Source organism: Capra hircus, chromosome 4 (genome assembly GCF_001704415.2).
Source record: "Capra hircus breed San Clemente chromosome 4, ASM170441v1, whole genome shotgun sequence".
Taxonomy (NCBI): domain Eukaryota; kingdom Metazoa; phylum Chordata; class Mammalia; order Artiodactyla; family Bovidae; genus Capra; species Capra hircus.
Window position 1 is genome coordinate 70,428,353 of NC_030811.1, and position 23,035 is coordinate 70,451,387.

General features: G+C 36.0%; 1 long non-coding RNA gene and 1 pseudogene across 2 annotated transcripts in view; both read left to right on the forward strand.

The window, feature by feature from the left end:
• LOC108635915 overlaps window positions 1-23,035 on the forward strand; it is a 72,144-nt gene that overhangs the window by 47,984 nt on the left and 1,125 nt on the right. The window lies entirely within an intron of this gene.
• On the forward strand, window positions 10,696-11,168 carry LOC102178422 (annotated as a pseudogene). Its single transcript, XR_001918007.1, has one exon. The product of XR_001918007.1 is annotated as a 40S ribosomal protein S15a pseudogene (transcript).

The following is a 23,035-nucleotide window of genomic DNA, read 5'->3' on the forward strand; positions in this document are numbered from 1 at the left end:
AGCTGTGAATATCTAATGAATTCTTTACACTTGTTATTTTACCTCTTCCTTAATATTTCCAAAAAGCACTACCATTGTAGATTCTCTGATTTTCTTTTTTATCTTTTTCTTTTAAAAATATTTCTGCTTCATTCAGGTGTAATTCATATATAAAACCATAAAATATTTAATATGTGCCTTGTGGTCATAGAAGTATCCCACATCTAGTTAATTAACACATCCATCACCTCATATATTTATCTTTTTTGCATATGAGAGAACATTCAAGTTTTACTCTCTTAGCAACTTTCATTTGTACAACACAATGTTATCAACTACAGTCATCGTATTTTATATTAGATACTCAGAATTTATTCATCTCGGAGCTGAAGGTTTGTATACTCTTACCAGCCTCTTTCTGTTCCCCCGACTGCCCAGTCCCTGTCAACCACTCTTCTGCACTCTATTTCTATGAGCTTGACATTTTATTTAGATTCGACAGGTAAGTGAAACCGTGTAGTTTTTGTCTTTTTCTGTCTCACTTATTTCATATGGCATAATATCTCATAGGCCATTCATGTTGCAAATGGCAGAATTTCCTTCTTTCTCATGACTTCAAAATTCCATTTTGTATGTAAACATCTTCATCCATTCATCTGCTGACAGACACTTAAAAGGTGTTTATGTATTTGACAATTGTGAATGATACTGCAATAAATAATGTGGCTGCAGGTATCTTTTAACTATCTTATTTTCACTTCCTTTAAATATAGATCCAGAAGTGGGATTTCTAGAATACATGGTAGTTCTATTTTTAATTTTTTGAGAAACTGCCATACTGTTATCCATAAGTGACAACTAATTTACATTCCCATCAATAGTGCACAAGGACTCCCTTTCCCCACGTCTTCACCAGCATTTGTTATCACTTGTCTTCTTGATAATAGCCATTCTAACAAGTGTGAGGTGGTATCTCATTATAGTTTTGATTTGCATTTCCATGATGATTAGTGATGTTGAGCACCTTTTTTATGGGTCTGTTGGCCATTTGAATATCTTCTTTGGAAAAATGTCTGGTCAGTTTCCTTGCCATCTTCTTTTATTAAAATAAATTTATTTGTTTTAATTGGAGGCAATTACTTTACAATATTGTTGTGGTTTTGCCATACATCAACATGAATCAGCCATGAGTGTACATGTGTCCCACCATCCTGAACCACCATCCCACCTCCCTTCCCACCCCATCCCTCTAGGTTGTCCCAGAGCACTGAGTTTGAGTGCCCTGCGTCATGCATTGAACTTGCACTGGTCATCTATTTTACATATGATAATATACATGTTTCAATGCTATTCTCATATATCGTCCCACCCTCAGCTTCTCCCACATAGTCCAAAAGTCTGTTCTTTACATCTGTGTCTTTTTTGCTGTCTTGCATATAGGGCCATTGTTAACCGTTTTTCCAAATTCCATATATATACATTAATATACAGTATTGGTGTTTCTTTTTCCCAACTTACTTCACTCTGTATAATGGCTCAGTTTCATCCACCTCATTAGAACTGACTCAAATGTGTTCTTTTTTTAATAGCTGAGTAATATTCCATTGTGTATATACCACAACTTCCTTATCCATTCATATGCCGATAGACATCTAGGTTGCTTCCATGTCCCAGCTATTGTAAACAGTGCTTCAGTGAACATTGGAGTACGTGTGTTTCTTTCAATTCTGGTTTCCTTAGTGTGTATGCCCAGCTGTGGGATTGCTGGGTTGTATGGCAGTTCTATTTCCAGTTTTAAGGAATCTCCACTCTGTTCTCCATAGCGGCTGTACTAGTTTGCATTCCCACCAACAGTGTAAGAGGGTTCCCTTTTCTCCACACCCTCTCCAGCATTTATTGTTTTTAGAATTTTTGATGGCAGCTATTCTGATCAGCATAAGATGGTACCTCATTGTGGTTTTGATTTGCATTTCTCTGATAATGATTGATATTGAGCATCTTTTCTTGTGTTTGTTAGCCATCTGTATGTCTTTGGAGAAATGTCTATTTAGTTCTTTGGCCCATTTTATAATTGGGTCTTTTATTTTTCTGGTATTGAGCTGCATGAGTTGCTTGTATATTTTGGAGATTAATTCTTTATCAGTTGCTTCATTTGCTATTATTTTCTCCCATTCTGAAGGCTGTATTTTCATCTTGCTTATAGTTTCCTTCATTGTGCAAAATCTTTTAAGTTTAGTTAGGTCTCATTTGCTTATTTTTGCTCTTATTTTCATTACTCTGGGAGGTGAACCATAGAGGATCTTGCTGTGATCTACGTCAGAGAGTGTTCTGCCTGTGTTTTCCTCTATGAGTTTTATCGTTTCTAATCTTACATTTCAATCTTTAATCCATTTTGAGTTTATTTTTCTGTATGGTGTTAGAAAGTGTTCTAGTTTCATTCTTTTACACATGGTTGACCAGTTTTCCCAGCACCACTTATTAAAGAGATTATTTTTTATCCATTGTATGTTTTTGCCTCCTTTGTCAAAGATATACTGTCCATAGGTATGTGGATTTATCTCTGGGCTTTCTGTTTTATTCCATTGATCTATATTTCTGTCTTTGTGCCAGTATCATGCCATCTTGATAACTGCAGCTGTGTAGTATACTCTGATGTCAGGCAGGATGTTTCCTCCAGTTCCATTCTTCTTTCTCAAGATTTCTTTGGCCATTTGAGGGTTTTTTTTGTGTGTGTTTCCATATGAATTTTGAAGTTATTTGTTCTATTTCTGTGAAAAATTCAGTTGGTAGCTTGATAGGGATTGTGTTAAATCTGTAGATTGCATTGGGTAGTATACTCATTTTCACTATATTGATTCTTCCAATCCACGAACATGGTATATTTTCCCATCTATTTGTGTCATCTTTGATTTCTTTCATCAGTGTTTTATAGTTTTCTATGTATAGGTCTTTTATTTCTTGGGTAAAGTTATTCCTAAGTGTTTTATTCTTTTGGGTGCAATAGTGAATGGAATTATTTCTTTAATCTCTCTTTCTGTTTTCTCATTATTAGTGCATAGGAATGCAAGGGATTTCTATGTATTAATTTTATATCCTGCAACATTTCTATATTCATTGATTATTTAGTAATTTTCTGGTGGTGTCTTTAGGGTTTTCTATGTAGAGGATCATGTCATCTATAAACAGTGAGTTTTACTTCTTCTTTTCCATTCTGGATTCCTTTTATTTCTTTTTCTTCTCTGATTGCTGTGGCTAGGGCTTCCAAAACTATATTGAATAGTAGTGGTGAGAGTGGGCACCCTTGTCTTGTTTCTGATTTTAGAGGAAATGCTTTCAGTTTTTCTTCATTGAGGATAATGTTTGCTATGGGTGTGTTGTATATGGCTTTTGTTATGTTGAGGTATATTCCTTCTATGCCTGATTTCTGGAGAGTTTTTATCATAAATGGATGTTCAGTTCAGTTTAGTTCAGTACAGTCGCTCAGTCTTGTCCGACTCTTTGCAATCCCATGAATCGCAGCATGCCAGGCCTCCCTATCCATCACCAACTCCTGGAGTTCACTCAAACTTAAATCCATCGAGTTGGTGATGCCATCCAGCCATCTCATCCTCTGTCGTCCCCTTTTCCTCCTGCCCAAAATCCCTCGAGGATCAGAGTCTTTTCCAGTGAGTCAACTCTTTGCATTAGGTGGCCAAAGTATTGAAGTTTCAGCTTTAGCATCATTCCTTCCAAAGAACACCCAGGGCTGATCTCCTTTAGGATGGACTGGTTGGATCTCCTTGTAGTCCAAGGGACTCTCAAGAGTCTTCTCCAACACCACAGTTCAAATGCATCAATTTCAGGTATGATCTAAATCAAATCCCTTTTGATTATACAGTGGAAGTGAGAAAGAGATTTAAGGGACTAGATCTGATAGATAGAGTGCCTGATGAACTATGGACTGAGGTTCGTGACATTGTACAGGAGACAGGCATCAAGACCATCCCCATGGAAAAGAAATGAAAAAAAGCAAAATGGCTGTCTGGTGAGGCGTTACAAATAGCTGTGAAAAGAAGAGAAGCGAATAGCGAAGGAGAAAAGGAAAGATATAAGCATCTGAATGCAGAGTTCCAAAGAATAGCAAGAAGAGATAAGAAAGCCTTCCTCAGCAATCAATGCAAAGAAATAGAGGAAAACAACAGAATGGGGAAGACTAGAGATCTCTTCAAGAAAATTGCAGATACCAAGGGAACATTTCATGCAAAGATGGGCTCGATAAAGAACAGAAATGGTATGGACCTAACAGAAGCAGAAGATATTAAGAAGAGGTAGCAAGAATACACAGAAGAACTGTACAAAAAAGATCTTCACGACCCAGATAATCACAATGGTATGATCACTCACCTAGAGCCAGACATCCTGGAATATGAAGTCAAGTGGGCCTTAGAAAGCATCACTACGAACAAAGCTAGTGGAGGTGATGGAATTCCAGTTGAGCTGTTTCAAATCCTGAAAGGTGATGCTGTGAAAGTGCTGCACTCAATATGCCAGCAAATTTGGAAAACTCAGCAGTGGCCACAGGACTGGAAAAGGTCAGTTTTCATTCCAATTCCAAAGAAAGGCAATGCCAAAGGATGCTCAAACTACCGCACAATTGCACTCATCTCACACTCTAGTAAAATAATGCTCAAAATTCTCCAAGCCAGGCTTCAGCAATATGTGAACCTTGAACTTCCTGTTGTTCAAGCTGGTTTCAGAAAAGGCAGAGGAACCAGAGATCAAATTACCAACATCCGCTGGATCACCGAAAAAGCAAGAGAGTTCCAGAAAAACATCTATTTCTGCTTTCTTGACTATGCCAAAGCCTTTGACTGTGTGGATCACAATAAACTGTGGAAAATTCTGAAAGAGATCGGAATAGCAGACCACCTAACCTGCCTCTTGAGAAATCTGTATGCAGGCCAGGAAGCAACAGTTAGAACTGGACATGGAACAACAGACTGGTTCCAAATAAGAAAAGCAATATGTCAAGACTGTATATTGTCACCCTGCTTATTTAACTTCTATGCAGAGTACATCATGACAAACACTGAGCTGGAAGAAGCACAAGGTGGAATCAAGATTGCCGGGAGAAATACCAATAACCTCAGATATGCAGATGACACCACCCTTATGGCAGAAAGTGAAGAGGAACTCAAAAGCCTCTTGATGAAAGTGAAAGAGCAGAGTGAAAAAGTTGGCTTAAAGCTCAACATTCAGAAAATGAAGATCATGGCATCTGGTCCTATCACTTCATGGGAAATAGATGGGGAAACAGTGGAAACAGTGTCAGACTTTATTTTTTGGGGCTCCAAATCACTGCAGATGGTAACTGGAGCCATGAAATTAAAAGACGCTTACTCCTTGGAAGGAAAGTTATGACCAACCTAAACAGCATATTGAAAAGCAAAGACATTATTTTGTCAACAAAGGTCCGTCTAGTCAAGGCTATGGTTTTTCCAGTGGTCATGTTAGAAATGGATGTTGAATTTTGTCAAATGCTTTCTCTGCATCTATTGAAATAATCATATGGTTTTTATCTTTCAATTTGTTAATATGGTGTATCACATTGATTGATTTGCAAATATTGAAGCATCCTTCCATCCCTAGGATAAAGCCCCTTAGTCATGATGTATGATTTTTTTAATATGTTGTTGGATTCTGTTTGCTAGAATTTTGTTGAGGAGTTTTTAAGATCCCCTGTAGAGGGAAATGGCAACCCATTCCAGTACTCTTGCCTGGAAAATTCCACAGACGGAGGAGCCTGATGGGCTACAGTCCATGGGGTCACAAAGAGAGTCAGACACGACTGAGCAACTTCACTTTCTTTCACTTTCATCAGTGATATTGGCCTGTAGTTTTCATTTTTTGTGGCATCTTTGTCTGGTTTTGGTATTAGGGTGATGGTGGCCTCATAGAATAAGTTTTGGAGTTTTCCTTACTCTGCAATTTTCTGGAAGAGTTTGAATAGAATAGGTGTTGGCTCTTCTCTAAATTTTTGGTAGAATTCACCTGTGAAGCCATCTGGTCCTGGGCTTTTGTTTGTTGGAAGATTTTTGATTACAGATTTGATTTCCATGCTTGTGATGGGTCTATTAAGATTTTCTATTTCTTCCTGGTTTTGCAAGGGTATTCTTTTCTAAGAATTTGTCCATGTCTTCCAAGTTGTACATTTTATTGGCATATAATTGCTGATAGTAGCCTCTTATGATCTTTTGTATTTCTGTGTTGTCTTTTGTGATTTCTCCATTTTCATATCTATTCTTATTGATTTGATTCTTCTCCCTTTTTTTCTTGATGAGTCTGGCTAATGGTTTGTCTGTTTTATTTATCTTCTCAAAGAACCAGGTTTTAGTTTTGTTTATTTTTGCTATAGTCTCTGTTTCTTTCTCATTCCTTTTTTCCCTGATTTTTATGATTTCTTTCCTTGTGCTAACTTTGGGCTCTTCTTTGCTTCTTTTTCTAGTTGCTTTACATGTAAAGTTAGGCTGTTTATTTGCTGTTTCTCTTGTTTCTTGAGGTAGGCTTGTATTGCTATGAATCTCCCTCTTAGCACTGCTTTTACTAAATACCAAAGGTTTGAGGTTGTCATGTTTTCACTTTCATTCATTCTTATGCATACGTTTATTTCCTTTTTCATTTCTTCTGTGATCTGTTGGTTATTCAGAAGCGTGTTTTTTAGCCTCCATATGTTTGTATTTTTAATAGTTTTTTTTCCAGTAGTTGATATCTAATCTTACTGCATTATGATCAGAAAAGATGCTTAAAATGATTTCAGTTTTTTTTGAATTCACCAAGGCTAGATTTATGGCCCTCCCTGCCCTCTTCTTAATTGGATCATTTGTTTATTTGTTTTGCTGTTGTGTTGTATGAATTCTTATATATTTAGGATATTAACCCCTTACCAGATATGTGGTTTTCAAATATTTTCTCCTGTTTTTTAGGTTAGTTGCCTTTTCATTTTGTTGATGGTTTTCTTTGCCCTGCAGAAATTTTTGTTGTTTTTTTGTTTTTAAGTTTGATGTAGTCCCACTTGTTTATTTTTGCTTTTGGTGTCAAATCCAAAAAGTCATGGCCAAGATCAATTTCAAAGGATTTACTCTCTGTGTTTCCTTCCAGAAATTTTATGGTTTCAGGTCTTATGTTCAAGTCTTTAGTCTATTTTGAGTTAATTTTCGTGTTCTGTTTAAGATAGTGGTCCAGTTTCATTCTTTTTTTAATATTAGTTAAGCACTTACTATTTTTAATAAATATTTATTTAATTTGGCTGTTCCAGGTCTCAGTTGTGGCACACAGGATCTTCAGTCTTTATTGCAGTATGTAGGATCTTTAGTTGCGGCATGCGGGATCTTTTAGTTGCAGCATGTGGGATCTAATTCCCTTACCACATGTTAAACCCAGGCCTCCTGCATTGGGAGCATGGAGTCTTAGCCACTGAACCAGCAGGGAAGTACCCAGTTTCATTCTTTGGCATGTGGTTGTCCAGCTTTCCCAACACCATTTATTGAAGAAATTATCCTTTCCCCAGTTTATACTCTTGGCTCCTTTCTCATAAATTAATTGACTATGTATATATGGGTTTATTTCTGGGCTTTCTATTCTGGGCTTTCCATTCTATTTCTGGGCTTTCTAATATAAAAGATCTATGTATCTGTTTTCATGCCAATACTATACTGCTTTGATTATTATGGCTTTGTGATGTCATTTAAAAATCTGTCTTCAGTTTCATTCTTCTGTCTCAAGATAGCTTTGGCTATTCAGAATCTTTTGCAGTTTCATACAAATTTTAGAATTTTTTTCCTATTCCTGTGAAAAATGCCTTTAGAAATTTGTCAGTAATTACATTGCATTTATAGATTGCTTTGGGTAGTATGGACATGTAACAATATTAACTCCTCCAATCCATGAAAGGTGAATATCTTTACATTTAATTTTGAATTCTTCAGTTTCTTTTATCAATATCTTATAGTTTACAGTGTACAGATCTTTCACCTGCTGATCAAATTTATCCCTAGATATTGTATTCTTTTTGATGAGATTATAAATGAGATTGTTTGTAGGATACAGTTGACACAGTTGATTCTTGTTTTTTTTTTCTTTCTTTTTAATTAAAGAATTTAGTTCATTTACATTTAAAATTATTGACAGTTATGGACATCCTATTCCCATTTTGTTGTTTGTTTTCTACCTCTTTTGTAACTCCTTTATTCTTCTCTCTCTTTCTTTGTGAGTTCATAATTTTCTATAGTACATAAATATATTCTTTTCTCTATCTTTTCTGTTTACCCTATTTACTATAGGTTTTTGCTTTGTGGTTATCATGAAGTGTACATAAGATATTGCATATATATAGCAGTCTGTTTTAAGCTAATAATAACTTTGAACACATACTAAAGCTGTACATTTTACTCTTTATCCCTACCTTTTATGTTTTTGATGTCACAATTTATATCTTTTTACTTGTGTATCCATTAACAAATTATCGAAGTAATAGTTAAATTTAAAGAAAATATATGTTTGGTTTTTTATAAAAAACAAATAAATAAATAAATAAAAATCCATTTATAGTAGATTTATAAGTGATTTACCTACTATTGCAACATTAAAGTATTCTGAATTTAAGTTTTTATATACTTTTATCAGTGAGAGTTATACTGTCATATTTTCCTGCATCTAATTAATGTTCTTTCTTTTTAGTTGGGAGAACTTTCTTTAACATTTTCCTTCTTGCATAGTTGGTCTAGTGATGATGAACTCCTTTAGCTTTAGCTTATTTGGAAAATTCCTTCTCTCCTTCAATTCTTTTTTTTTTTTTTCTTAGTTTTCTTTTATCTGAAATAGTTTTTATTTTGCCATTATCTTTGTTTTTTTATTTATTTTTATTTATTTTTTTATTTTTTAAATTTTAAAATCTTTAATTCTTACATGCGTTCCCAAACATGAACTCCCCTCCCACCTCCCTCCCCATAACATCTCTCTGGGTCATCCCCATGCACCAGCTCCAAGCATGCTGTATCCTGCATCAGACATTGACTGGCGATTCAATTCTTACATGATAGTATACATGTTAGAATGTCATTCTCCCAAATCATCCCACCCTCTCCCTCCCTCTGAGTCCAAAAGTCCATTATACACATCTGTGTCTTTTTCCCTGTCTTGCATACAGGGTCGTCATTGCCATCTTCCTAAATTCCATATATATGTGTTAGTATACTGTATTGGTGTTTTTCTTTCTGGCTTACTTCACTCTGATGGACAACGTTTTTGGGTAGAGTATTTGTTGGAAATTTTTACTTCATTCAGCATTTTGAGTATATTATGCCTCTCCCTCTGGCCTGAAAATGTTCTGCTGAAAAATCTGCTGACAGTCTTATAGAGGTTCCCTTGTGTGTAACAAGTTTTTTTTTTCTTGATGCTTTTAAGATTCTTTCCTTGTATTTAACTTCTAACAGTTTAAATATAATGTGTCACAGTGTGGGTCACTTTCGATTCTTCCTATTTGAACTCTCTGAGCTTTCTAGACCTAGATATCTGTTTCTTTCCATGGGTTAAGGAAATTTTCATTTATTATTTCTTTGAATAAGCTTTCTGCCCCCTTTTCTCTATCTCCTCCTCCTGAGACCCCTACAATATATATATTGGGCTGCTTGCTCCTTTTCCATAATTTCCTTAATCTGTCTTTACTCTTTTCATTCCTTTTTTTCTTTTTCCTCTTCTGATTGGATGAATTCCACCACCTTATCTTCAGGTTCACTGATTCTTTCTTATGCTTGATCTAGTATACTGATGAGCTCCTCAATTTAAAATTTTCAGTTCAGTTATTGTATTCTTCATCTTTGTAGGTTTTTTTTTTAGTACTTTCTTCTATTTTTATCTCTGATGACATTCTTACTTTGTTGATGTATTATTCTTCTGACAATAGTGAGAATCTTTTTATGACCATTATTTTGTACTCTTTATTAGCTAAATTACTTACCTGTCTCATTAACATCTGCTTCTGGAGTTTTATTTTGTTCTTTAGATTGGAAAATATTCTTATGTTTCTTCATTTTGCTTGACTCTCTGTGTCCATCTTGCCTATTTCCCAAACATGAGAAATGTTTTCATCAGTTTCAAGTGTGATGGAATGAGATCATATGGCCAGAGAAGATGACAATGGTGCAGTCATTTATTGTACCAATATATGCTATGAGATAAAGAATATACTTTCTAGCAAGTAGGTAGGGACATACCAAGTGACCTACTGACTTAGACACAAGCACATACCTCACCAGAACAGTGCTACTCAAGTCAGAACCTGGTTAATTAGAGGCTATCTCTAGAAAGGTAACAATATTAATGGAAATTTGGTGTCTTGGTGCTAGTTCACTGATCTGAGAAAGATTATACATACAAATCTGTCTTAACTGGAGTAGAAATATACAGAAAAAACCTGAGTAGCAGAAGCATTAAAAGATAAAACATAACTTGCCCCATCTCAGTTACTATAGCTGGTAATCATGTTCTGGGGATGTCATTGTGATTTTTTTAAATCTATAAAGCAGTGAAAATTACATTGCGGTTAATGAACAGTCATGAAAACACTGAAAAACCAAAGGACATAAGTTTTCTTAGACTCAAACCTTTGGAGTGTCCTCCTAAGTCATCATTGTGGTCATCATTATTTTAGGTCATATCTTTAAAGATAGAATAGCTCTTTCCACCATCTTTCCATGCCACCAGAATGGTGCGCATGAATGTCCTGGCTGATGCTCTCAAGAGTATCAGCAATGCCAAAAAGAGAGGCAAACGCCAGGTCCTTATTAGGCCATGCTCCAAAGTCATCGTCAGGTTTCTAACAGTGATGATGAAGCATGGTTACATTGGCGAATTTGAAATCATTGATGATCACAGGGCTGGGAAAATTGTTGTGAACATCACAGGCAGGCTGAATAAGTGTGGAGTGATCAGCCCCAGATTTGATGTGCAACTCAAAGATCTAGAAAAATGGCAGAATAACCTGCTCCCATCCCATCAGTTTGGTTTCATTTTACTGACAACCTCAGCTGGCATCATGGATCATGAAGAAGCAAGACAAAAACATACAGGAGGGAAAATCCTTGGATTCTTTTTCTAGGGATGTAATACATACAAATAAAATGCCTTAGAGGACTGTAATGCTCCCTTAAAAATAAAAATAAAGATAGAATAGCAACAATAACAAGCCCACAGAGAGTGTTAGACCAAGGAAGTGGGAATAGGATGGCATATCAACCCTTAGCTGGCTAGTAGGGACTGGACGGGGCTTCCCCAGTGGCTCAGTGGTAGAGAATTCACATGCAAGGCAAGATTTGCAGGAGATGGAGGTTCAATCCCTGGGCCAGGAAGATCCCCTAGAGGAGGTCATGGCAACCCACTACAGTATTCTTGCCTGGAGAATCCCATAAACAGAGGAGCCTGGTGGGTTACAGTTCATAGTGTTGTGAAGAGTCAGATATGACTTAAGTGACTTAGCATGCATGCATGCAGGGACTGGACAAGAAGTTTTGAAATCTCGTTGCTTGATTGTAGACATGAAGAAGAGATTCAGGTCTACCTTCAGTTTCAGCTTTGACATGTAAAGAGCATGGAAGTCACCACTTCCCTTTTCAGAACAAGAAAAAAACTCAGATTCTAAGATTCATTGACTTCATTCTCAGAAAACTAAGATTCATTGACTTTCATTAGACTCATTAGAGAAAGAACGTCAGAGGGCAAACTGCCACTCTGAAATCTGGAGAGACAGGTGAATGTAAAGAATCCCAAATACCAATTCACTAGGAACAGAGAAGCTGTGTACTCATTGGAAGATTAAATTTTTAATTTTAATGAATTGCTAGAGGCTGGGTGTGGACCAATTTGAGAGTTGAAAAATCTTGGTAGTCCAGTCTTAGTGGCTGCCCTCACAGTTTCCTGAGGTTTTACTCTAGGATCCCTCCCCCGAGGTCCATATGATGAATATTGTATAAGCAGAAAAATTATATAGTTGTATTAATAAAAAAACACTTGACAAAATCAAGATTGAATAATTCATTTTAAAAATACTCAGCAAACTAGCAATAGACAGGAATTTTCTCAACTTCATAATAATGAGCATCTACCAAAAACCTAAAACTAACATCATATTTAATGTGAGAAGTTAGATGCTTTGCCAGGAAGTCAGGATTATACTAGAAGTCCTAGATGGTTCAGTAAGACAAAGAAAGAAATTAAAAGTATACATATTAAGAAGGAAGAAATGAAACAATCTTTTGTTCACAGGTGACATGATCTTCTCTATAGAAAAATTTTCAAAAGTCCTGGAACTATAGCTGATTAGAGCAAGTTTGCAAGATGCTAGTTAGTTTGCAAGAATCAGTTGTTTTCTTCTATGCCAGCAATGAACAATTGGATTTTGAAATTGAAAACCCAATACAATTAATGATAACACCCCCAAAACAAAACTTAAATATAAATCTAAGAAAATATGTATAGGATCTCTATGTGGAAAAGTATAAAATTCTAATGAAAGAAATCAAAGAAGATCTTAAGAAGTATAAAGATAGTCATAGATTGGAAGACTCAATATTGTTGATACATTGTTTTTCTCAACCCAATCTATATATTTGTTGTAACCATATCAAAATTCCATCATGCTGTTTTGTGGATATCAATGAAACCATTCTAAAGTCTACGTGGATAAGCAAAAGGTTGAGAATAGCTAACACAATACAAAACAACAAAGTCAGAGGACTGACACTACCCAACTTTAAGACTTATTACAAAGCTTAAAAGTTAAGTCAGATGAAAGAACAGATACATAAATTAGATCCACACAGAGGCAGTCAACTGATCTTTGGCAAAAGAGTAAAGGCAATTCAATGGAGAAAGGATGATCTTTTCAAGAAAATGTCCTGAAACAATTCAACATCCATAAGCAAAAATAAATAAATCTAGACACAAACCTAATACCTTTAACAAAAAAATACTAAAAATGTATTTAGATCTAAATATAAATCACAATATTATAGAACTTTTAGAAGAAAACAGAGGGAAATCTCAGACTTTGGGCTTGATGATGAGTCTTTAGATACAATATAAAAACCACAATATGAAATAAAATGTTGTCTTTATTGAAATTTAAAACTTCTGCTCTGTGAAAGACACTTTTAAGAGAATCAAAAGACAAACCACAGAAAGGAGAAAATATTTGTAAAATACATATCTGATAAAGGACTGGTTTCCAAAATATACAAAGAACTCTTAAAACTCAGCAATAAGAACACAAACAACCCACTTAAGAAATGGGCAAAGGATCTGAAAAAACAACACACCAAAGACATACAAATGGCAAGTATTTATAAAAAGATATTCAACATCATGTGTGATTAGGGAACTTCAAATTAAAATGACAATGAAATACCACTACATACATATTAGAAGTTAAAATTTAAACAGATAATACCAAATACTGACAGTGTTGTTTAGAATGCAGAGCAAAAGGAACTCTCATCTCTTCCTGTTGGGAATGGAAAATGGTACAGTTGCTTTGAAGGAGTTTGGCAGTTTCATGCAATGCTATAAGTAGTCTCATAATCCAGTTCAGCAGTCACACTCCTAGGTATTTACCTAGGTTACACCCAGTTGAGTTAAAAACTTACAAACCTGCACACTTATGTTAATAGCAGCCTATTCATAATCACCAAAACTGGAAGAAATCCTTCAATAGGTGAATGGCTGAACTGGAGTACATTTGTACAATGGAATATTATTCAGGAATATTATTCAGCAATAAAACAAAATGAGCTACCAAGTAGCAAAAATACAGACTGTATAATCAATTATATAACATTCTATAAAAGACAAAACTGTAGAGGAAATAAAAGAGCAGTAGTTGTCAAGGGTTCTGGGATAAGATCAGGCACAAGGGAGTTTTAGGCGCAAAACTTTTCTGTATGTAATCGTGACACATGAACATGCACTTGTCAAAGTCTGTGGAACTTTATAGCACAAAGAGTGAACATCAATGTATACAATATTTAAAACAATCATTTAGGAGGTTTGGGGATACCAGGGAGGAATTTAGACTATGACAAGAATATCTGAAATACATAAAACAACCTCTCTGCAGGTGTTGAGGGGAAAGGGGCTGATCTAAGTAACTATGGTAATAAATGGAGACTGTAAGAGTAAAGGCAAAAGGAGCCCCACATTAAGAACTGTATTCTAGTTGATGGTAACGAACCCACCTGCCAGTGAAGGAGATTTAAGAGACATGGGTTCAATCCCTGGGTCAGGAAGATCCCCTGAAGGAGGACATGGCAACCCACTCCAGCACTCTTACCTGGAGAATCCCATGGACAGCAGATCCTGGCAGGCTACAGTCCACAGGGTCGCATAGGGTCAGACTGGACTAAAGTGACTTAGCACAGCACGGCACTAGTTGATAAAGCTGTTACCTACTGGGTTATAAGTCAGTAATTCTGCTGCTATCCAAGTATACTGGAATTGAACAATTGAGTAGATGGATAGCAGACTGTTGGGATACAGCATTGGTCTACAGAGACAAAAATTACACTTCATTTTACTATAATCCCTTTTAAAAATCACTGTACATATAAATTTAGTAATATATCCATTATTTGTAAATATTGTTCTACATAGTTCTGATGAAATGAAATTATTCCATCTTTTTTTCAGCATTAACATCCTCCAAAAGATATTTAACTTCAAAATGCTTCACTTGGGGGTGTTTATGTGTGTTTATGTGTATATGCGCCTGTGTATGTATGTGCACATGTGTGGTTTAATTTATAATTCTTTCATTCTGAATATATTAGGTAATAGAAATTTTGAAATATGAGATAATAGAAGATGAGGTGTTGTCCTATTTTGAAAGGCTGAGAAAGTATCTTCAGTTCAGTTCAGTTCATTCACAATCATGTCCAACTCTTTGCAACCCCATGGACTTCAGCACACCAGGCTTCTCTGTCCATCACCAACTCCTGGAGCTTGCTCAAACTCGTGTCCATTGAGTCAGTGATGCCATCCAACCATCTTATCCTCTGTCATCCCCTTCTCCTCCTGCCTTCAATCTTTCCCAGCATCAAGGTCTTTTCCAGTGAGTCACTTCTTCACATTAGGTGGCCAAAGTATTGGAGCTTCAGCTTCAGCATCAGTCTTCCAGTGAATAATCAGGACCAATTTTGTTTAGGAATTGACTGATTGGATCTCCTTGCAGTCCAAGGGACTTTCAAGAGTCTTCTCCAAAACCAGAGTTCAAATGTATCAATTCTTGGGCACTCAGCTTTCTTTATGGTCCAACTCTCACATTCATGCATGACCACTGAAAAAACCATACCTTTGACTAGATGGACGTTTGTTGGCAAAGTAATGTCTCTACTTTTTAATATGCAGTCTAGGTTGGTCATAGCTTAAGAAAATATCTTAAGATTCATTTTGAGACCATTAGAATTATTTTAAATCTAATGATAGATTTTAAGTTGTTATTCAAGTGTGAAATGAGTATTTCTCAAAAGAAACCATTGGAATATGCACATCTGTAGGAATAAAATACCCACAAGTTAAAATATTTTTTCCTTAACTTTGCTCAGATTTTTTAATGAAAAAAAAATAATGCCTTTATTCATAAAAAATGTGTCATGCTTTCTACAGTTCTACATATGTATATTTTACTGTAAATTCTGGGTACATTCTATTCTTTAACCAATTTTAAATAAGACTGTTTATCACAACTATCCACATTAACTCAATTTACGGTGAGTTCAAATGTTTTCTAATGTTTTCCAAAATGTTCATTCCAGTTATAGACTCCTTGTGGCATTGAGGTTTTCTGCATTACAATTTGTAGCAAATAGATCATTCAACACCAACAATAGAATGAGACATCCTCTCCTGGTAATTAAACTAATCTCAGTATTGAGGGTCATTACATTACATTTTGTTTGCTTTTATGTTATATTTTTAATATTATCATTTTCAGTAGTCTCAGACTACGTGCAAAATCAAAACTTAACACTGCATCTATATGATTACCAAATGTGTTATGACTAATGAAATTCTTTCACAAGGGTCTGCACCAACCAAGGTCTGACTTGCCACGTGAAAAACATGTTTTGTTTAGTTTTTTTTTATACCAGAATTAAACATGATTAGTTTGTTAATGTTAACTGTTGGCATTTAATATTGAAGAATTTGTTATGATTTAGTAATGAAGAATACTTCATACCCCCTTTAGTCCTCTTCTTGTATTGTCAGGGCTAGAAGGCCTAGGAGGGAGCTTCCTATACTTCCTTCCTAGATGCTTTTGCCTAGGTTTTGAATTTGTTCAGTGTTGCACCAATGACATATACTCTTACAAGGCAGGAGAAACAAAAGACATATTCTTTCTCCTATGACAGTAGGTGGGAGTATAGATTTCCTAGACATGAGTTTTTGCAGAAGATTCTGCTTTCTAACACCATCCACCTTTTTGGATGCTAGGAAGGAGTTCTGAAAGCTTCAGCAGACTTCTGCAGATTGCTGACTCTGGATGTCTGCAACTATATCTCTCTGTAGTGCTAAATCTAAAATGAGGGACTTTTGCTACTTCAGGCTTGCAAAAGTTTTGTAAGCACCTGATTCTGACCAGGGGTAGTTTTTTTCTTATTAAACTCTAGCATAAATGAAATGGGAAAAAGTACTAAGTATTGAGTAACATTTAGCTTCAGAGAAGTAAACCATCTAGAATGGCAGATTGTGCTAAAGTAGACAGAAGTTAGCAGAAAGGTAGAGTTTAAAGCTGAGAAAGCTCAGGAAAAGTTAGGATAATGAGCAAGGTCAGTCAACACTGGTCTTTGTTAGAGGTGGTTAGTTCTCCATCCATTTTATACCGCTTGCAGTATGTAAGTAGCTCGCGACTATAGAAAATAAATGCCAACTTTATTCCATGAATGAAAAAAATGCTTAATTATCCTCCTACTTCCATTAGTTCCCAGTGTATTTCCACTCAACAGGCCAATCACACCTCCCTATCCATCTAGTTAATGTTTGTCACTTAGTAGACAAGTCACTTAACCTGAAAATAATTCCCACTCTCTAACCAAGGAATTGTGGTTATTAAGTGATTTCTGATATATAAATGTATCCAGCAGAAAGCAGAAGCAAGGATATTTTCTCAGGAAAGCTAAGCAAATAAGCTACGTTAGTTAGCCCGAGTAATGAATGCTGGCTTCTGTTGAGTATTCTATTGGTGTGTGGAACTAGGTAATCCATATCTGACTCTTGTTACCAGTTACCATGCAGGAGGCAAACATTTGAATAGTTTTAGCACCCACTACTAAAATATCAACTTTTTACTTGCAACTAAATTTGACATGCAATCTTGTTCACTTTGTTCTTGCTTTTATGCTCTCATGTTATTTATTTATTTTAAAAATATTGGACTAAGGCAAAATCAGTATGTTTCAACCTATCTCTCTAGCTGAATGGACCCATAAAACCTTTACATAATACCTGGAGCAGCTATTTGAAGATTCTGAAAGTGAAAAACAGCAGACAAATTGAAGAAGACCATCATTTGAAATACTACAGATCCAGTAATGGGTTTAACATTTTTTGACTCCAGGATCCTCCAGCCTGGACTCAAGCCAGCCTGAAACCCAGAAGTGGATATTGACACTTCAGTATCAATATTGAATTGATACTGACTTCTGTCAAAGAGAGAGCTACTGGAGAAGTCCTCTAGTTCTGACCTGATATGAGAAAGGGATCTCTGAGTTCTTAGAAAGAGTGGAGAAAATCTCTTACTTTTTTCTTTCTTTTTGTCTTATTTTTTGGTTTTCTTGCATCCCAGCTCCATGGCTGTGGCTATAGGACAGCAGCACCAAAGACATTCAGGTGACTTAAATTCTGTAGGATGGGACTATTTCTCTCCAATCAGAGGACCTGTAATTTCAAAAGAGTGGGGTGAACTCTGGTTGCTCTTTTATTCCCTGTTCTCCTTCCTCTTAGTTGAAACATAGATATAGCTGTGGACTGTGTGCAGCAGAATAGGGTAGATAAAACACTGGATTCTGTCCAGAGGACTGAAAGGAGAGCCATAGGGACCAAGAAGTAACAGATGATGAAAAAGGAAGCACTCGGTTAAGTGACTTCTGTAAATTTGCTTGCGAGCTCCTGGGCTCACTCCCAAGTTGCACATACCTGGATCTGATCTTAAATAACAAGTGAACAGTTGTTCAGTTAAGAACTAAATGAAGAGAGAGACCACTGCCCAGGTCCCAGACTGGCCACTGGGTGGCATACATTCTGGACAGATCTAAATGGCTTTACAAAGGATTTTAAAATGGAACTGACATCAAAATCACCATCCACAGAAATCTACTTGGACCTTGCAACATGAATGCAATTGATCAAATGCCTAAAATATTAACATTCTCCATAGAACTTAATTAAGACTCAGAGTTTTATGGTATAATTTTCAAAATGTTCAGGATACACTCCAAAATTATTCAGCATATGAAGAAACAAGAAAATCTCAACTCAGATGGGAAAACAATAAATGCTAGTGCTGGGATGACACAGATATTGGAGCTAACTGACAGACACTTTAAGGCAGATATAATTTTTTTAATGGTCCAGAAAGTAAGAACAAATTAGAATGAATGAACAAGTTAGAATGAATGGGAAGATAGAAACTCTCAGAAAATAAGTAGAAGATATAAAAGAAAACCAATGGGAAATTTTAGAATTAAAAGTATAATAATTAAAACTCACTGGATGAACTCAGTCAAGTGGAGATGACAGAGGATCAAGACAATGAGCTTGAAGGTAGAAAAACAAATTATCCAGGTTGAACAAAGGGAAAAAATTGAAAAGAAAAAATTTGCAGACCCTCAAAGACATGAGTGACAATAGAGAATAGTCTAACATTTATGTCACTGAAGAACCAGAAGGAGGGGAGAAAAATGCAGTACAAAGAAAAAGTTTCTGAAGAAAATGTATTTGAGGAAAACTTTGCATATTTGGTGAAAAACATAAACATACAAATTCAAAAAGCTAAGCAAATAAACCCCCAAATCATAATCAACATAATCAAATTTCTATAATTAAAGACCAAAAAAATTCTTTAAAATAGCCAGAGACAAATAGTTTGTCATAAAAAAAGAAACAACGATTTTAATAACTATATTTCTCATCAGAAACCACAAATAAAATGGCACAACAAATTTCAAGTACTGAAAGGAAAAAAAAAAACTCAAACCCAGAATTTTATATGCAACAAAAATATCTTTCGGAAACAGACATGAAGTAAAACATCTCTGCTGAGAGAAAACTAAGAAAATTTCTTCCCAGCAGACCTACACTAAAAGAATTCCTAAATATAGCTAAGAAAGAAGCAAAATAATACTACAAGGAAACTTGAAAGTTTGGGAATGAGCAACAAAAATGGTAAATATCTGGATGCTTCCAATAGGCAATTTCCCTCCCTTTGAATTTATTAAAGTATGATTGAGACCAAAAATTATAACATTGTCTGATGGAGCTTTCAATGTAGGTGGACATAATACATAAGATGACTACAACATAAAGGGAGGAGGGAGAAGTCTATAATACTGTTTCTATTTTCTACTTGATGTGGTAAAATATTGATTTAAGTAGATTGTAGAAAATTAAGCATGTATACTATAATTCCTAGATTAGCCTATAGAAAGTTCAAGGCAATGGCACACCACTCCAGTACTCTTGCCTGGAACATCCCATGGATAGAGGAGCCTGGTAGGCTGCAGTCCATGGGGTTGCTGAGAGTCGGACATGACTGTGTGACTTTGCATTCACTTTTCACTTTCATGCATTGGAGAAGGAAATGGCAACCCACTCTAGTGTTCTTTCCTGGAGAATCCCAGGGATGGGGGAGCCTGGTAGGCTGCCTTCTATGGGGTCGCACAGAGTCAGACTGAAGCGACTTAGCAGCAGCAGCAGCAGAGATATAGTAGAAAACATAAGTAAAATTTAATATAAAAAGAATATTCACATAATCCAAAAGAAAGTAAACAGAAGAAACAATAATTTGAGAAGAAAACAAAGAGATAACAAACAAATAATAAAATGACAGGTCTAAATCCAAAAACACCATCATTATACTAAATGTAAATGGTTTGAACACACAAAAGAGATTGTCAAAGTGGATAAAAATATATGACTCAACAATACACTGTCTAGAAGAAACTCAATTCAAATATAATTATATAGATAAGTTAAAGTAAAAATATGGAAATTATATAATATGCAAACAACCCCATCCTTAATGAGAAAATACTGTATCTAGTAAACAATATTCTTCTAAATGTCTAGGGATAAGAAGATGGAAATGGCAGGAACTCTAGATATTAAATGGTTGGTGAGGCCAACACTGGAAGCTGGGATCCCATAAAATTATGAATCATCCCCTTTTACTCCCAATATATGGTCATGTGAGGCTGGAAGCTGGCTGATATAGATGGTTTAGCCATGGTCTCCCAAAAGGGTAAACCAATATGGACTTTTTCCAACCACCTGATATTTCCAAAAAACATCCTCCTTGAAAATTAAACATCCCTTTTTTCAACATTAAAAAACTAGTACATATATCCATGGAAAAAAAAAATGCTGCTACACCCAGATCACTTTATCCTAGCCAGCCAAGAGTCTATTGTTTGCTTGCCAAAAGCATTTCATTTTAATATAGTCTCCCTCTGCAGAGGGGACCTCTTTCCTGAAGTTTGTGCCATGCTTTGACTTCATTCCCTTTAGTATTTTTTTACCCTAGTATTTACACCTCTATCTTCCAAGGAGAAAGGCTACTTTCACTTAATGAGAGAGGATGGTATCCTCTTCTATCCTTTTCCTTTTCCTCCTTGGAAGGTCTTAATGCGATTCTTACCTGGTTCAAGATATTAGGAATGATAGACTGTTTTGCCAAAAGTTTTACTTTCAACTTAGGTTCAAAGGATTTGTTTAAGAAAAGAAACCACCTGTCATACACAATTAACAATTTCAATATTAATAAAGGATTAATTGACTTAATTTCATTAAGTCATTAAAAGAAAATATACAGTCATTAAAAGAAAAGAAATAAAAACAAAAGAAAAAAGTAACAGTACACCTACATCACCAAATTGAGCTGACCAACATCCAGACTAAACCGTGCTGAGAAGTCCCTCCTTAACAGCAATCTGGAGTCCCTATTGGGGTGAGACCTCAAATTGCAGTTTTGGGGGCTCCCACTTATAATCTCAGGCCACAAACTGATTCTCATCATCAGTTTGTGTACAAAAATGTGGCTCTGTTTTGTTCTTTTAATTTTATAATGCTGTTTGTTTCATCTTGTGAGTCATAGGATTTCTTTAGACCCCTGAGGTTTGGTCAGACCCTCAGGGCTTTAGAATTCCAAGACCCACTCCCTTTCTTATCTGAAGTGCCACCTGACTTGCTGTGCTTACAGGAAGGTCAGAGGTCTACTCTCCTGCTTCTGAAACCTGAACAAACTTCCTCCATTTTAATTTCCTAACAGTCAGCCTCAGGATTGTTTAGGCTGAAGAGCACAGGAATAAGGCAAAATTACATAAGCAGCTTTCTTAATTTTATACAACAATTCCAAATAGTCAAAAGAAACAGAATAATCAAGGAGACAAGTAAAGGATTAAACAAAGCAGAAAACAATTTTTGAGCAGTAGGGGATTTAGTAAAGAAAAAGCCCCACCATGAATGAGAAGCATGTTTTTATACATCAGCTCCTGCAATAGTAGTAACAACAGAATTTTCTATCAAGGTAGCATTGCATTTATCTATGAAATTTTATAAATCTTTGATTCCTTGCAAAACCTTACATAAGGGTTCTAAGGGGAAGCTAATATGGGATTAGAAAGAGTAAGGAGTAACATTTGTGTCCACAATACCTGAGTTCTCCTGGGGGGGGGGGAGTAATAGGTGGTCTCCTTCCAATATAAGATCAACATGTGTTAGGCATCCGAATGTCATTGGTTACAATACATACAAATTGAGGGGGGCTATTTTTAAAAAAAACATGGGATTTAAGAAAGATAGTCCTCTCACAATAGTTAATGGAGTTCTCCAATAAGTAGGATTCACAAATGCAAGAAGTTGGTCCACATAGCAGTCCCTTGGTAGCCTTAACTCAATCTATCAGTTAGTGGGTGTGGTTATCAAAGTCCAAATAATTACCAGTGAAATGAGGGAACAATATTCTTCTCTAAATACAATAGGTAACACATGAAATTGGCACGATACTTGTATTAACTACACTATAATGATAATGTTCCTCGGCACAAGGTGTCAGGGCACTTTGTAAGCCATTAGGGATGATTGTCAGGAATCTATTCTCTAAATAATTTTTCCATTTGTACACATTCAGTTCAGTTCAGTCACTCAATCATCTCCAACTCTTTGCAACCCCATGAATCACAGCATGCCAGGCCTCCCTGTCCATCACCAACTCCCAGAGTTCACTCAGACTCACGTCCATTGAGTCAGTGATGCCATCCAGCCATCTCATCCTCTGTCGTCCCCTTCTCCTCCTGCCCCCAATCCCTCCCAGCATCAGAGTCTTTTCCAATGAGTCAACTCTTCGCATGAGGTGGCCAAAGTACTGGAGTTTCACCTTTAGCATCATTCCTTCCAAAGAAATCCCAGGGCTGATCTCCTTCAGAATGGACTGGTTGGATCTCCTTGCAGTCCAAGGGACTCTCAAGAGTCTTCTCCAACACCACAGTTCAAAAGCATCAATTCTTCGGCGCTCAGCCTTCTTCACAGTCCAACTCTCACATCCATACATGACCACAGGAAAAACCATAGCCTTGACTAGAAGGACCTTAGTTGGCAAAGTAATGTCTCTTCTTTTGAATATGCTGTCTAGGTTGGTCATAACTTTTCTTCCAAGGAGTAAGCGACTTTTAATTTCATTATACATTAGTAGACATTAAAAATGCCTTGGGCCTTATCCTTTTGAGCAAGGTCATATAATACCTGCATAAACAGTCCA